Here is a 13,467-nt window from a genome sequence, read left to right as displayed (position 1 = left end):
CCATTTTCCAACCTGCTGAATCCGAACACAGGGTCACGGGGGTCTGCTGGAGCCAATCCCAGCCAACATAGGGCACAAGGCAGGAACCAATCCCAGGGAGGGTGCCAACCCACCGCAGGATACACACACACACAGCACACTTTTGGGCCAATTTAGAATCGCCAGTCCACCTAACCTGCATGTCTTTGGACTGTGGGAGGAAACCGGAGCACCCGGAGGAAACCCACGCAGACACGGGGAGAACATGCAAACTCCACGCAGGGAGGACCCGGGAAGCGAACCTGGGTCTCTTAACTGCAAGGCAGCAGCGCTACCACTGCGCCACCGTGCCGCCCATATGTCAACATATATACAGAAAAATAGAGAAAAGCCAAGCAAAATTACACCTTTTATTGGCTAACTAAAATTAGTTAGCCAATAAAAGGTGTCATTTTGCTTGGCTTTTCTCTACATTCATAATGGCTAACACGGTACAACACCCTAGTACTACAGAAAAATATAAATTTTACATGGTTATTTATTTTATGCTTTGGTATTTGTAAATCTGACTGAACTGAACTGGCCTGAATTTAATATATGATTGAAACCTGTTCAAGGCTTAGATTCTGCCTTGCACCCATTGCAGCCAGGATAGATTGCTGCTTCCTGCATTCCTTTTCTGTCTTAGGGAAAGAGAAAAAGGAAATCGATGGTAAGCCATGCAAGAAATGTCCTAATTAAACATTTCCATTGAACAGAAGGGCTTACTAGATGTGAGCACAATTCCCCGAAGCTAAGTAAAATTGCTTTATAAAATGCTGGAAAACCCATAAAGATATACAAACAAGCCATTTACTGTTTTTCAAAAAAGCTGCATCTCTATATCTCTTTCTCTACATTGCTACATAGTGTCATGGGAGTGATGATTTGGCTTAGCTTCTATGGAAGGATATATTAAATGAGACCGAGGTAGGCTGTTGAAGAAGTGTAATGTATTTATTTGTTCCCACCACAGTTTAGAAGTTATAAACACAGATGAAAAAATGAACCCACCCACTAGCTCTCCTGCCTGTCCTCCAACATTAAATCTCCCTAAGATCATTCCATTGTATCTCTAGACTGGATTGCAACATCTTTTGTGACTTCAGTTGCTACACTTGTAATGACCATTGCTAGTGGAGTGCTAGCATACTCTCAAGCCTTGACCATTTGAAGGAATAAACAAGATCTGGGACTCCAGATCTTTTATACATTTCTCTCTCGGATATTTTCTTTAGTCTTTCCCCAAACATTTCATTAGTTTCCCTAACCAGACCTGCAAGTTCTTCTCCATTCATTTCTGCTTTCCAAATAGCAGGACTGCTGCCTGATACACTTTTTTTCCCTTTCTGTAGTTTATTTTATTAATTCATTAAGCATTCAAAGTTGGTGTTGTCAATTACTAAAACCAAGCCAAAATCTATTTTGTTACTTTGTTCTGTAAATCTGTCTGCTTCCTGTAGATGGCTGCATGACAGCTTTTCCATGATCACTTCAGCTTCAGCATATATATATATATAAATATCTTATGAATGAAACTCAGGATGTGCTTTTCATTGGAACACAGAGATAACATCAGATGGCTATCCAAATCAGATTACAAATATAAAAGTACAAAAAATATATGTTAAATGTGTTACAATTAAAATAAAGGTAATCCTGTGATATCTTCATATTAAATGCTTGTGTGATACAATCAAAAACTGAGCATCAAGGTGGTAATGGAATATTATGAAACAGACTTGTAGTGCTGCTGCAGATGGCAGGTTGTTTCTGTGGTGCTGGTTTAATTTTACATTTAGATGTGTTTCTTTTTCAATCTGTAAAAACAAAATCCTGCATTAAAAAAAACCTATTTTCTTTATATGATGCAAATGCTGTGTGCAAAATAAAAAATAATTTTTAAAAATTCAAATACAGGTGTAAATTGAAAATGTAATCTAAGATGCAACTTCAATTCCATTTTTAGCCAAAAGTGCTGCTGAGACCTTAGCACATTTAAAATTTAGTAGTGTGTACTTTTAGTTTTCTCAGCACATTTTGTATTATATTTGCTTTGGTTGCCACTTTTTCATCATTATCAATGGATATGATGCTTTTATACATAAAGGAACACTAATAATAGTAATGATAAATACATCAAATGTTCAGCTGTTAAGACTGTAAGATCAGAAATAAAGTTGTGCTTATAGATATGTAAATTTCTATTGTTTTCACTATTAGAGAAAAAAATAACACTGTAGAAAAACACATATCTATTGTGAAAAAGGGGACCTGACTGTCCTCCTTTCCAAGAATAAGAAATGCCAAAATATAAACTTTTTCAGAAAACGATCTTTTAGTTCAAAAAACACCATGAGGTATGATTAAAAAGTATCAAATTAACAAATAGAAAACACTCACCGGGCACAACTAAACAAGTCTAAGTCCCTTTTTATCAGTTTAAATGCCTTATTCACTTGCCTGCTAATCAACACTACAGTACCAAAGCACCAAAACTATTCCTATTCACCTCTGTAGTGATCAACTGACCGAAAATGGCAATGAGTGGAGTAAGACCTCCAACAACAGCAGGCCAGAATTCCCATGTGACTGCCCAGAAGACAGCCTGGACTTCCGTGCAAATGGTCTTCTTTTGCCTGCACTTTAACCAAAATGTGCTTAGCCTTAAAAGTTCAAAATAAGTAAAGTTCACAAAACACCTACTTGAGGGCGGATAACCATAAACCTCCAACTTATGGTTGAATGGAGAAACAAATAATCTTTGTAAGAGGAGATTTATATTACAAAAATAAAAATGTGGGCACTGGGAAGATTGAAAAAAAAAAACCCGGTCACTGTTTACAAGCGCAAGAAGGCGTGCGAATGAATATGAATAATATGAATAATGTTGCATCAGTGCCACAATGTTTTCCGAAATGTACTATACAGGTCATAAAATGAGTTATTCTAAATATCATATGTCAGTGCGGCTTTGACATCATGGACCATAAGGTGCATACTAATTCAGCGTGAGTAGGAACACTCAATAAAACTGAATAAAAAAAATTCAAGTGATGGTGAGATACGAAGAAGGCAGATTCACCAGTGTTTGTGTGTCAGCTTTTATCCCTCCAGATCAGAGAATTTCAAGTTCCATTGTCTCAAAACACCACTCACATCTACAGTTATTCCCAGTTTCAGATAAAAATTAACCACGTTAGATTTGGAGCAGGGTGGGTGTTGTATCGTGATCATGGCTGAGAGAATAAAAGTGAAAAAAAGTGCTAACTTTTAGAAATACTATAAATTTACACCGGCTGTTACAGAGACAAATAAAATGTATGTTTTTATTGTATAATATTAACAATAAGAGCAGCTCACTACTCAAAATGGTAAATTTGCTGGGGAGCCGGTTTCAAACTCACAATCTCCAGATTATAAATCAGCGGATCTTACCGCTACACCACAGAAGCTGGTGTATTGTACTTGCACCTTTTGTGAAAGTGTTTATTTAATATTTGTCCATCAGTCTTCACACATTATACAGTTCATGTCTACATTTTGTTATTTATTACTAAAACATGAAAAATGTTTCTGTTTTAATGATGTGTTTATACAGATTTGTGTAGACACAAAACATAAATCAAATTATTTCCCCTTACAATTCTGGGTAGCTCACTCCCAGATAATCAATCAAGGCAGGAACTGGGAGAACTTCTTGCCCATTCTGAGGCGGTGGGGGGGATGGTATAGCAAGCTGATTGGGCTTATCGATACATTTAGAAGACAAAAGAGGCTGACGGAGAGATGCGAAGGGATTTAAGGTGGGACGGATTTACCTTTTTCCTTGGCTCTGGTAATTCCAGTATTAAAAGAGCAAAAAAGAGGCAAAACAAGTTGCCAACAAGTAGTCCTAAGCAAAGAAGTCCCAAAACACTGACTAAAAATCAGAATAAAAAAAAAAAACAGAAGTAAATAAACAAAACGCCAGTAAATGCAACATTTTAAGAATAGCAAAAAAGGAGACACTCATCAACTACCAAGAGCTTACAATGTACTACAGAGGGACTGCAATTCCATTGAGCTTTTATAGGGCTGGGAGCAGTCCCTCAACAGATATTTACACATGGCCTCACCTCATGGAGAACCACCCACAAAACACAAGACAGAACACACTTTCATACATAAAAACAAAATAGTAAATAATTGACAGATAATACATAATTATACAAATAATAAACATAAATAATATAAATGATACTCTGTAAAGAATAAAACATGAAAAAAAAATCATAAAAATGATTTTAAACATAAATCCTTAGGGCCCTGGATTAAACATAACAGCATCTAGCCTATTCTGTCCACACTCTGGTTGCACTCTGGTTTTTGCCAGTCAATACTTTTTACTAACTCCCTTTCCAAGTCCAAGCCTACTGAGTTGTTAACAGGGAGCAAACTTTAAACCCCATCCTGCTTTTATGAAACACTGCTGGGGTTAGGACCACCCTATGGAAGTTAAGAGACCTAGTATCAAAAGAACATATTCTTTTATAGAACATATTCCATCTTAGAGGCACAAGAACCGTCTGTCCTTCAAAACTGCCACTTAGCTCCCAAAAGAAACTTTCAAATAATTTTGCGTCCATGGACTAATGGACGCCTCCCTGGTGAGGTGTTCCGGGCACGTCCAACCGGGAGGAGGCCCCGGGGAAGACCCAGGACACGCTGGAGGGACTATGTCTCCCAGCTGGCCTGGGAACGCCTCGGGATTTTCCCAGAAGAGCTAGAAGAAGTGGCTGGGGAGAGGGAAGTCTGGGTATCTCTGCTCAAGCTGCTGTCACTGCGATCCGACCTCGGATAAGCGGAAGAGGATGGATGGATGGATGGAAGGACTAATTTCTTCTGGGACACTCCACCAATCTTTGAGATGCTGTCCTCGGCCACTCTGATTACACATCCAGGAGTCTGACACACCTCTCCCAATTGTTGGCCTACATTACTGTAAGAATAGGTCATCCTAATAAAGTACAGACCATTCTTAGCCTGAGTCCTGTCAACTCACTGTCTTCAACCCCCTACTAACCCTTACACCTCTCTACCTGTCCATCACCCTTGACAGTGACATGATGGCTCTGTGGTTAGCCCTTGGGCCTTAGAACTTCAGGATACTGGGTTTGAATTTCAGGCCTAATCAATTTATGTGTGGTGTTTGCATGTTCTGATAATGTGCAGAAGGATTTTTATCATCATACTCTTGTTTTCCTTCAACATAAAAAGGGCATACATATTAACTTCACTAGTGACTGTAAACTGCATCAGTGTATGTTATAATAAAGACAAAAGAAGAAGCAAAAGACTCTCAGCCAGGATAAAATTCCATTTAATAAGTAGGCTTGTAAGTAAGCAGAGATGTTTTGTGTGTCTCATATGCCATCGAGTGGAATGATGAGATCCTCAGGAGTGTTAGTAGTCAACTAGCAATGACTTCCTGTGTTTGGCTTCTTTGATCCTGTCTTCATCAGAAGGGGAGGGATGAAGTGAACCAGACATGACATGAAGTGGAACAGAAACCTGTGTTATAGAAAGTGCCACCCACTAAATGGTGTCCCATTAAATCTGTCATTGTAAGGCATTAGTGTGCATGACAATGTGAAAGCTGGGGTGTGTAAGTGTATGCCCTGTGATAATACAGCTGGGATGGACTGTGGCCTGATGGATGAATTAAGCGTTTACACTGTAGACATTTAAAAACACAAAAAATCAATTAATACTTTACATAATTTTAATGACATCCATGCATACAGGAGAATGTTCACTGTTAGCATATGTTTTTTGTGTTTTTTGCTTTAGATCCTATTACAGAATATATGTTATGGTCTAAAACCATTGTAAAAAGTTAACATGCTTTGACCATTACCTACATTTTTCTGTAGCTATGTAAGAGTGGAGTACCACAAATAACACCATCTAAGCCTGAATCTCCTGCTACTTCAGTGCATGTTATTTTTTGTAATCATTATAAATGAGTGTCTCAAGGAGTACTGATTAAACTGCATTGTAAAGTAACAATTTATTTTAATTTGATCCATTATCTTTGCCTTCTGGGAAACTAAGTTGAGGAAAGATCAATCAAGGCTCAATTCCTAATTCTCCTTGTGGTGTAGAGTTTGGTTAGGGTAGAATTCCACAAACTAATTCTAAAGACTTTAATGATAAAAAAGACGCCCCAGTAACTTTTGTGTACTAGAGAATCAGCTAAGTTGCCAAGGTTAGGTGGCTCAGCAAGCATACAGGGGTTTAGAAAGATCTGAATCTGAAACAATAGGGACAGCACATTGGATCTGAAGCTGGATCTTTCAAAGGGCATTTCTGCTTTGTTTACTCTCAAGTCTTGGCATGCCACACTCATAAAAGTTGTAGAAATAGTGTGGGTGGGTGAGACACTAAGGCCTGTCCAAATTAATTCAGTTTATGACAGTACATATAAAATTCCTATTACCAGAAATTAGACATTTTTATGAACACTAGCAATGCGTGTAAATACTCATCACTTTTGGTCAAACCTCCTAGATGGCAACAGAACAACTCAATCTTGGATGGAATTGCAATGTGACTGCCTAGGAACTGGAAAAGGATTGTTCTAAAAGTGTGTGCTTTTGTGTTATATAAACATTCTGTTTTAAATATAGAAAGTCTTCAAAAGAAAAGTAAAACCTTGGATTGCGAGTAACTTGGTCTGCAAGTGTTTTGCAAGACGAGCTAAAATTTTTAATACATTTTAACTTCATAAACGAGTGAGGTCTTGCAATACGAGTAGTACGTATACCCTTTGTCTGCCAAGCGTCGCGTGATCACAGCTGAGCCAATGGTTCTTCTCTGTCTCTCGCTGCGGGATTGTGGGTAGTCGTCTCCCGTGCTCGGTCTCAGTCACCGTGCCTCACGTGTATAGTCAACATCCGTACAAGCGTATACTGTTTACTATAGCATTGTGACCATGTGTGTCTTGTAATGTGTGAGTCCCCTGTCTTACACCCCAAAACACAAAGCTGAGTCCCAGTACTTTAGCAACACCAGCTTTATTCAGCTTGAAACAGGAACAGCACGGTTATTTATTAATGGGGATCTGCCACACTCCTATACACTGACACTACAGTCTGGCAGGGTCATGGCCAGGTTAATGGCCCAGTAATACTGTGCCCTGCATTTATAATGTTCCTTGTATTACCCATCAACGGCAGGCGCTTATAGCATTCAGCTATAATGAATCCGCAATCAGCTCGGATTTGCTTTTGCGGCGAATTGCTACAATTGCTACAGTGCTGGGAGCCTGCAGTTGCTTCGGGACGCTCTTCCACGTGTTGTCCCGTTGGGTGGAATCCCAAAAGAGTTTAGAAACCTTATAGTGCATAAAGCATTTTTTTTTATTTTGTATCCAAGTGTAGTGACTCAGGCGGCACGGTGGCGTGCAGTTAGGAGACCCGGGTTCGCTTCCCGGGTCCTCCCTGCGTGGAGTTTGCATGTTCTCTCCGTGTCTGCATGGGTTTCCTCCGGGCGCTCCGGTTTCCTCCCACAGTCCAAAGACATGCAGGTTAGGTGGATTGGCGATTCTAAATTGGCCCTAGTGTGTGCTTGGTGTGTGGGTGTGTTTGTGTGTGTCCTGTGGTGGGTTGGCGCCCTGCCCGGGATTGGTTCCTGCCTTGTGCCCTGTGTTGGCCGGGATTGGCTCCAGCAGACCCCCGTGACCCTGTGTTTGGATTCAGCGGGTTGTAAAATGGATGGATGGATGGTGTAGTGACTCTTCAGGCAAAAGCAACTGCTATTAGAGAGGTTCCTTGTTAAAGTTGCAAAAAAATTCAAAAGATTCCAGTGAGCCAACAGATAGAAGTGATTCCGTTAGTTAGAGTGAAAGTCGTCCTACACAATAACCCTCCTCTCTCTCGTCTCTCACACACCAGCCACGATTCTTTTCAAAGGTAGAGTGCAGGTTAATTTGTTTGATGTATTTTTACTTTATATTTTGTATTAATCATTTTTATATAAACAGTTTTGGGTTGTGGAACGAATCATCTGAGTTTCCATTAGTTCTTATTGATTCAGAAGTGCTTTTGATTACAAGCACGTTTCCGGAACGAATTATGCTCGCAAACCAAGGCACCACTGTATTTAATTGTACATCTAACTATCTGGGTGTTGGTAATACTGTGATCTGTATTCTGGAAGATAGAAATGTATCAAATATCATTCTTTGGCTTTGCATGCTATCATTAGGGTTTTCTACTATCAAGATGATACCTTTCAGACTGGCATGGCTCTGTGTGATTGCTGGCTATGTTTGCTTTCTGCTTTTTCCTGCAATACACAGCATATTTTGTGCTTATTCAGTAGCAGGCAATTGGCCGAAATCACAGTCTGGAGGGACAGTGATTCACTGCTGACTGTCTGCTGGCAGTGTGTGGTGACAGCACAAGCTGCTGTGATCAGTTCTATGGAGGTGGCGTGGAAATGGACATTCTTGCATATGTATAGACACAAAATAAACAAAAATATCAATGCTATCATTTTTGCAGTAACTTTTCTGCATTTTTTAAAAGAAATTCCTTATGTAAGTATCCATTCTATTATCTTCTAATCCGCTTATCCAGTTTAGAGCCATGGGGAACTGGTGTCTATACCGACAGCATTACACACAAAATTCATTTCAACTACTGCTAGTACACCTACAGCTCATGGGAAACGTGAATTAAAAAGTCATAATGCAATTTTAAAAGATAACATCTGGGTTATTGTGCTTGTTTTGAATAATTCCTTGAACAATATTACTTCTTTTGTATTGAGTCTTTTTTATACTATAAAATGTTTACTGATCCTTGAAATATTAAGAAAACACAGCTGCTGTTCTCTTAAGTAAATTAGATATTTCTCAGTTTACAAATAAAATATTTGCACGGTATTGGTCAGGGTGACCATATCACATTTTGTGAAGTTTTGAAGATAAGAACTGCATGCTGAGTTCCAGCTCTAATGATTTCTAGTGAGCCAATGCAGCATACCAGTAGACCAAAAAGTGTGCTGAAACCATAACAAATATGATATGATATGCTCGATTGAGTCAAGGCCATAGAGCTAGGGGCTGCTCAAGGGATCAAAGGATAATCACACAGTTGTAGATCTTACATGGTTCTGTGCCAGAATAAAGGAATCAAATCCCATATTGAGCAATGAAACATTTTCATGCCATGAGTGGAAAATATGTATTTATTGTAAACTCAAATGTATTACTTTAAAAGCTTCAGGTAAATGTTTTCTTCAAGGGATTTGACTCTTCTGCCACAATCTAAAGGAGTGCTTCTCAAAGTATTTTCTTTCAAGGCCCCCTAAGCTAAAACAAACACCCTTATGGCCCCCTTGCCCTCCCAATAAGTTAAACTTAAGGAATGTAAGAAAGCAAAATTATAATAAAATTTCCTGGGGAGTGGCTGTCAGCCTTTGGTACAAATAATTCTCTTCGAATAGAACATTAAACACATTGATTCACCTTTGTATTGAGAGTAAGCTCAGCTTTTAGAAAAGTGAAAAACTAGTTGGCACTTTCCTGTACGGAAAAGTGAGGAAAGCACAGATAGACAAACAGGGGCACCATGAGGAGAGGGGATTAAAAGGTAGCGTGTTCTTGTCTTCTAGGAATTCCAGGTCCTCATATCCTTCATCTGCTAGAATCTTCAAATCAAGATGCTGCAGGCCCACAGTTGGAGAAGCACTGATCTGAAGGATTAAGGAAACTGAAAAACTGCTGCAGTAGGCTTGCGTGGTGTGTTCATTAACAAAGTCACATTTCTGGCAGTCAATACAGTAACAGTAACAGAAATGAGTTGCATCCCGGGACTAAGCTACAACACACAACTCATGAGAGTTTTGTCTAGTTTCTATATAGATTTTGGTAATTTTCTGGTGTCTGTTTCAGAAAATTCTCAAAAGATATCAAAAGGAAATGTTATACCTGAATTTCCCCTCTTTCTATACAAATGTGGTTGTTAGATTATCTTTTAGTGATTCTTGAGATTGTCCTACACCGTAACAAGCAAGTAAACATATTCTTGTGATTCTTTCCTACGTCTAAGTTCTATAACAGGCTACCAACAACAGGCAGCTTATCTGTGAATAGCTAACAATACTTACTGAGAGAATTTTTTTTTATTTTCATTAAAAAAAGAAACTGAAGAGAAACTGTAATGTAATGCAAACTGTAAAAATGATTTTTACACTCACGTTCTACAATAATCGTTAAAAACAGCACTTTCCTCTGGCCTCTTCCTAATACTAAGATTGAGAGTCTCAGTTTTACCAATCATGCTCCTGTGGCTTCTCATGAACAGTTCAATTCTTCAATAACCAAAATCTACTCACTATTAAGGATTTTAAAATGGAAGAGTCTGATGCACTTCAGGCATTGTGGCAGCGCCCACACCCATGTGTAAGAGGCTCGGTTTCAATTTGTCACACAAATATTAGGGCCTCGGCTATTCAACATAAACTTCTAAGGCTGTGCAGACATTTTCCACTTCAGTGCCGATATGGCAGATACATTTGGTTTTGCGATATGTAGAACCAGACTAACCCAACATATTTCAAACATATTTAATCCAGCTTATGATCCTAACAACTTTGGGTACAGGACAGGATGCATCTATGGCCTGCTGAACCATCCATCACAAGGCACATAGAGTCATACATCTATACTCACTCACATTGAGCCAATTTTAGCGATTTCAGTCAACCTACCTGGAGCGTGGTTATGATGTGAAATTAAAAACACAGTCATGTACACAGATACAGTTGAGACCCAGGATTTCCACCAACAGATCAGAACCTGTGAGGGAAAAGCGCTAACAACTGCTCAACCCTGCTGGCATAACTGAAAATGTAATACATCCTGTGAAATTTATTGCTAGATGTTGGCACTTAACTGGTATGATTTTTTAATTAGCACTTTGTTGTAAAAAAAATGTTTTTTTTTGTGTTTTCTGTAAATATGTAAAAATGTAACTGTAAAAATGTAAAATAAAAATCATTTGTAACTTATTTTAAATTATATTGTAACATTTAAATGCCAGAACTGCAAAAGATTTTGCACCTGATATTATTACATTAGAATGGTAAGGAAAATCAGTACAAATTATTTTTTAATTTTCAGTTTTTATAAATAATGTTTTAGCAATAAACAGAATTAGTACAATATATAAAATGATTATGACTGCAATTAAAGAATGCATGACTGTGTGTAACATTATTGCTTTACTATTGATAAATTAAACATTTTTCTAACATTGATCTTTTTCTAAGACATTTAAAAGCCCTGCTCTGAATCAAGAGTTTCATTTTGTTCAACTATAATATCGTCTGAATTAGAAATTTAATTGGAACTGAAAATCAAAATAGAATAAAAAAATAAAATACAAAAAGTATAATCTTTATTTCAGGTTGATTTGTGCATGCTGCCTGTAATGAATGCTTTTAAATTATTAAGAGGCATAATATTTATTGGGTTTGAGTCAAACTGACTGATGCTGGTCAAAAATAATAACATTTTTACTATCTTCTTGTTTTAAAAACACTTTAGATGTTTGATAAATAGCAAAAGTTTTTCGCAGGGATAACAGAGAAACATGAACAGAAAAATCAATTAAATCATTTTCAGTGATAAACAACATGAGATTATCAAAATGACCAAGCTTATGATGAAGAGTGAGTGTGTGCTTGGTATATTTATACTACTTACATTTAACTGCATTCTTGTCTCTTGGGAATGTCAATGTGGTTAGCGCTGCTTCCTCACCACAAACCTGAATTGTAGGTTCAAATCTTGCACTAGTTGATGTCTTGGGTATTCCGGTTTTCCTTCCACATCCCAAAGACGTGTGTGTTAGGCAATTCTATACTAGCCCAGTGTGAATGAGGGTCTGTGCACGAGGGAGCTCTCCATTGAGGGCTACTCCCCTTTCCTCAGTGCTGCTGCAATAAGCTCAGCAACGACCTGCTCAGTGGCTTCGAGAATGTTGTGTTTGTCTTAAGGCAGCTTGACAGGGGCAGACCTGGCACCTAGAATGTTTTTTGTTGACTGGTGGTTGTGCCATAGAGCCTAAGCTCAAATGTGACAGGTGTCTGGTCACATTTACAGGTATTCTAACCCTAGACAACGTTAAAATATCCGACTACGCTACCCAGTTTTATTATTGAAATTTACCGATAATAGCACACAGGTTTCTTTAAATTGGGCGCTGAGTAAACACACAATGAAAGACACAACAGTAATTTCAGGAAAAGCAACAGTAACTTCTATTACCTAAGACAATATAAAGTACATTAAAAAGATAAACAAACCTAAAAAAAATCTAACAATATCAGGAACAAAATTCCCTTTTTTAAAAGGGAAGCACACAGTCCACACTCTAAACGTCTGTTAAAAACATGAAGTGGAGGATACAACCTTTAGTGGTGCAGAGTCCAGTTTGTGCACTGTGTTACCCCAACAATTAATTGTCCAACTGTCCCCGGATGCACTCTGTTCACCGAACACTCGTTTCCCAACAGAAGTTTTGTCAAATTGTTGAATTCCCGTCAGCATTTCTTCATCATTCTTTTTTTCCATTCTGGGCTCCTTGTGTTGCTACGACCTAGGCACGCCTCACTTCTTGTCTGCCAGCTTTGCTTGCTCCTTTCATGCGGCTTCCCTCTTTCGCTGGGCCCACAACCGTCTTCTTGTGGAGCTCTCTTTTCCTCCCTGGAGGTAAGTGTTACCGTCTGCCTGCGAGCCCCTGTGCTCTATGCGAGTGTTTTGACAGTGTTCTCAGTGGACCGTCCCTCTCTCTGTCTTCTCCTGCCCAGAATTTTAAATGTCCTTCAGTCCCTGCCTAGATCAACAGGACGATGGATTAAACAACGGCACATCCAAATTTCCTTGGTTTTAAAAATAGTGTAAACACAAGTTAACAAAATGTATTGTTACCAACTAAATAAATAAAATAAATAAATTTTATTTATATTGCACTTTATATTTTAGCAATCCCAAAGTGCTACAGAGTAAAAATAGAAAATAAAAACAGAAGAATCTATAAAATAATTTAACAAAATGTCTTTCTAAAGAGATGAGTTTTTAGGTTTCGCTTAAAGGCCTCAGTCGACTGTGGGGCTCTCAGGTAATCATGGAGGGCATTCCACAGCCTCGGCGCCACAGATGAAAACGCCCTGTCACCCATGCTGCTGAGCTTAGTTCTGGGGACTTGAAGGGTGTTAGTGTGTACAGAGCGGAGGGAGCGTAAGGAGGTATGAGGGGTAAGGAGTTCCTGTAAATAAAGAGGGGCATGTCCATAAATGCACTGATGGGTAAGAAGGGAGACCTTATACTCTATTCTGGATGAAACAGGGAGCCAGTGAAGGGTTTTCAGAATGGGGGTAATGTGATCATGCTTT

This window comes from Erpetoichthys calabaricus, chromosome 1, assembly GCF_900747795.2.
Source record: "Erpetoichthys calabaricus chromosome 1, fErpCal1.3, whole genome shotgun sequence".
NCBI lineage: Eukaryota > Metazoa > Chordata > Cladistia > Polypteriformes > Polypteridae > Erpetoichthys > Erpetoichthys calabaricus.
The sequence above is the reverse complement of the archived record's forward strand: the minus strand, read 5'-3'. Positions refer to the sequence as shown.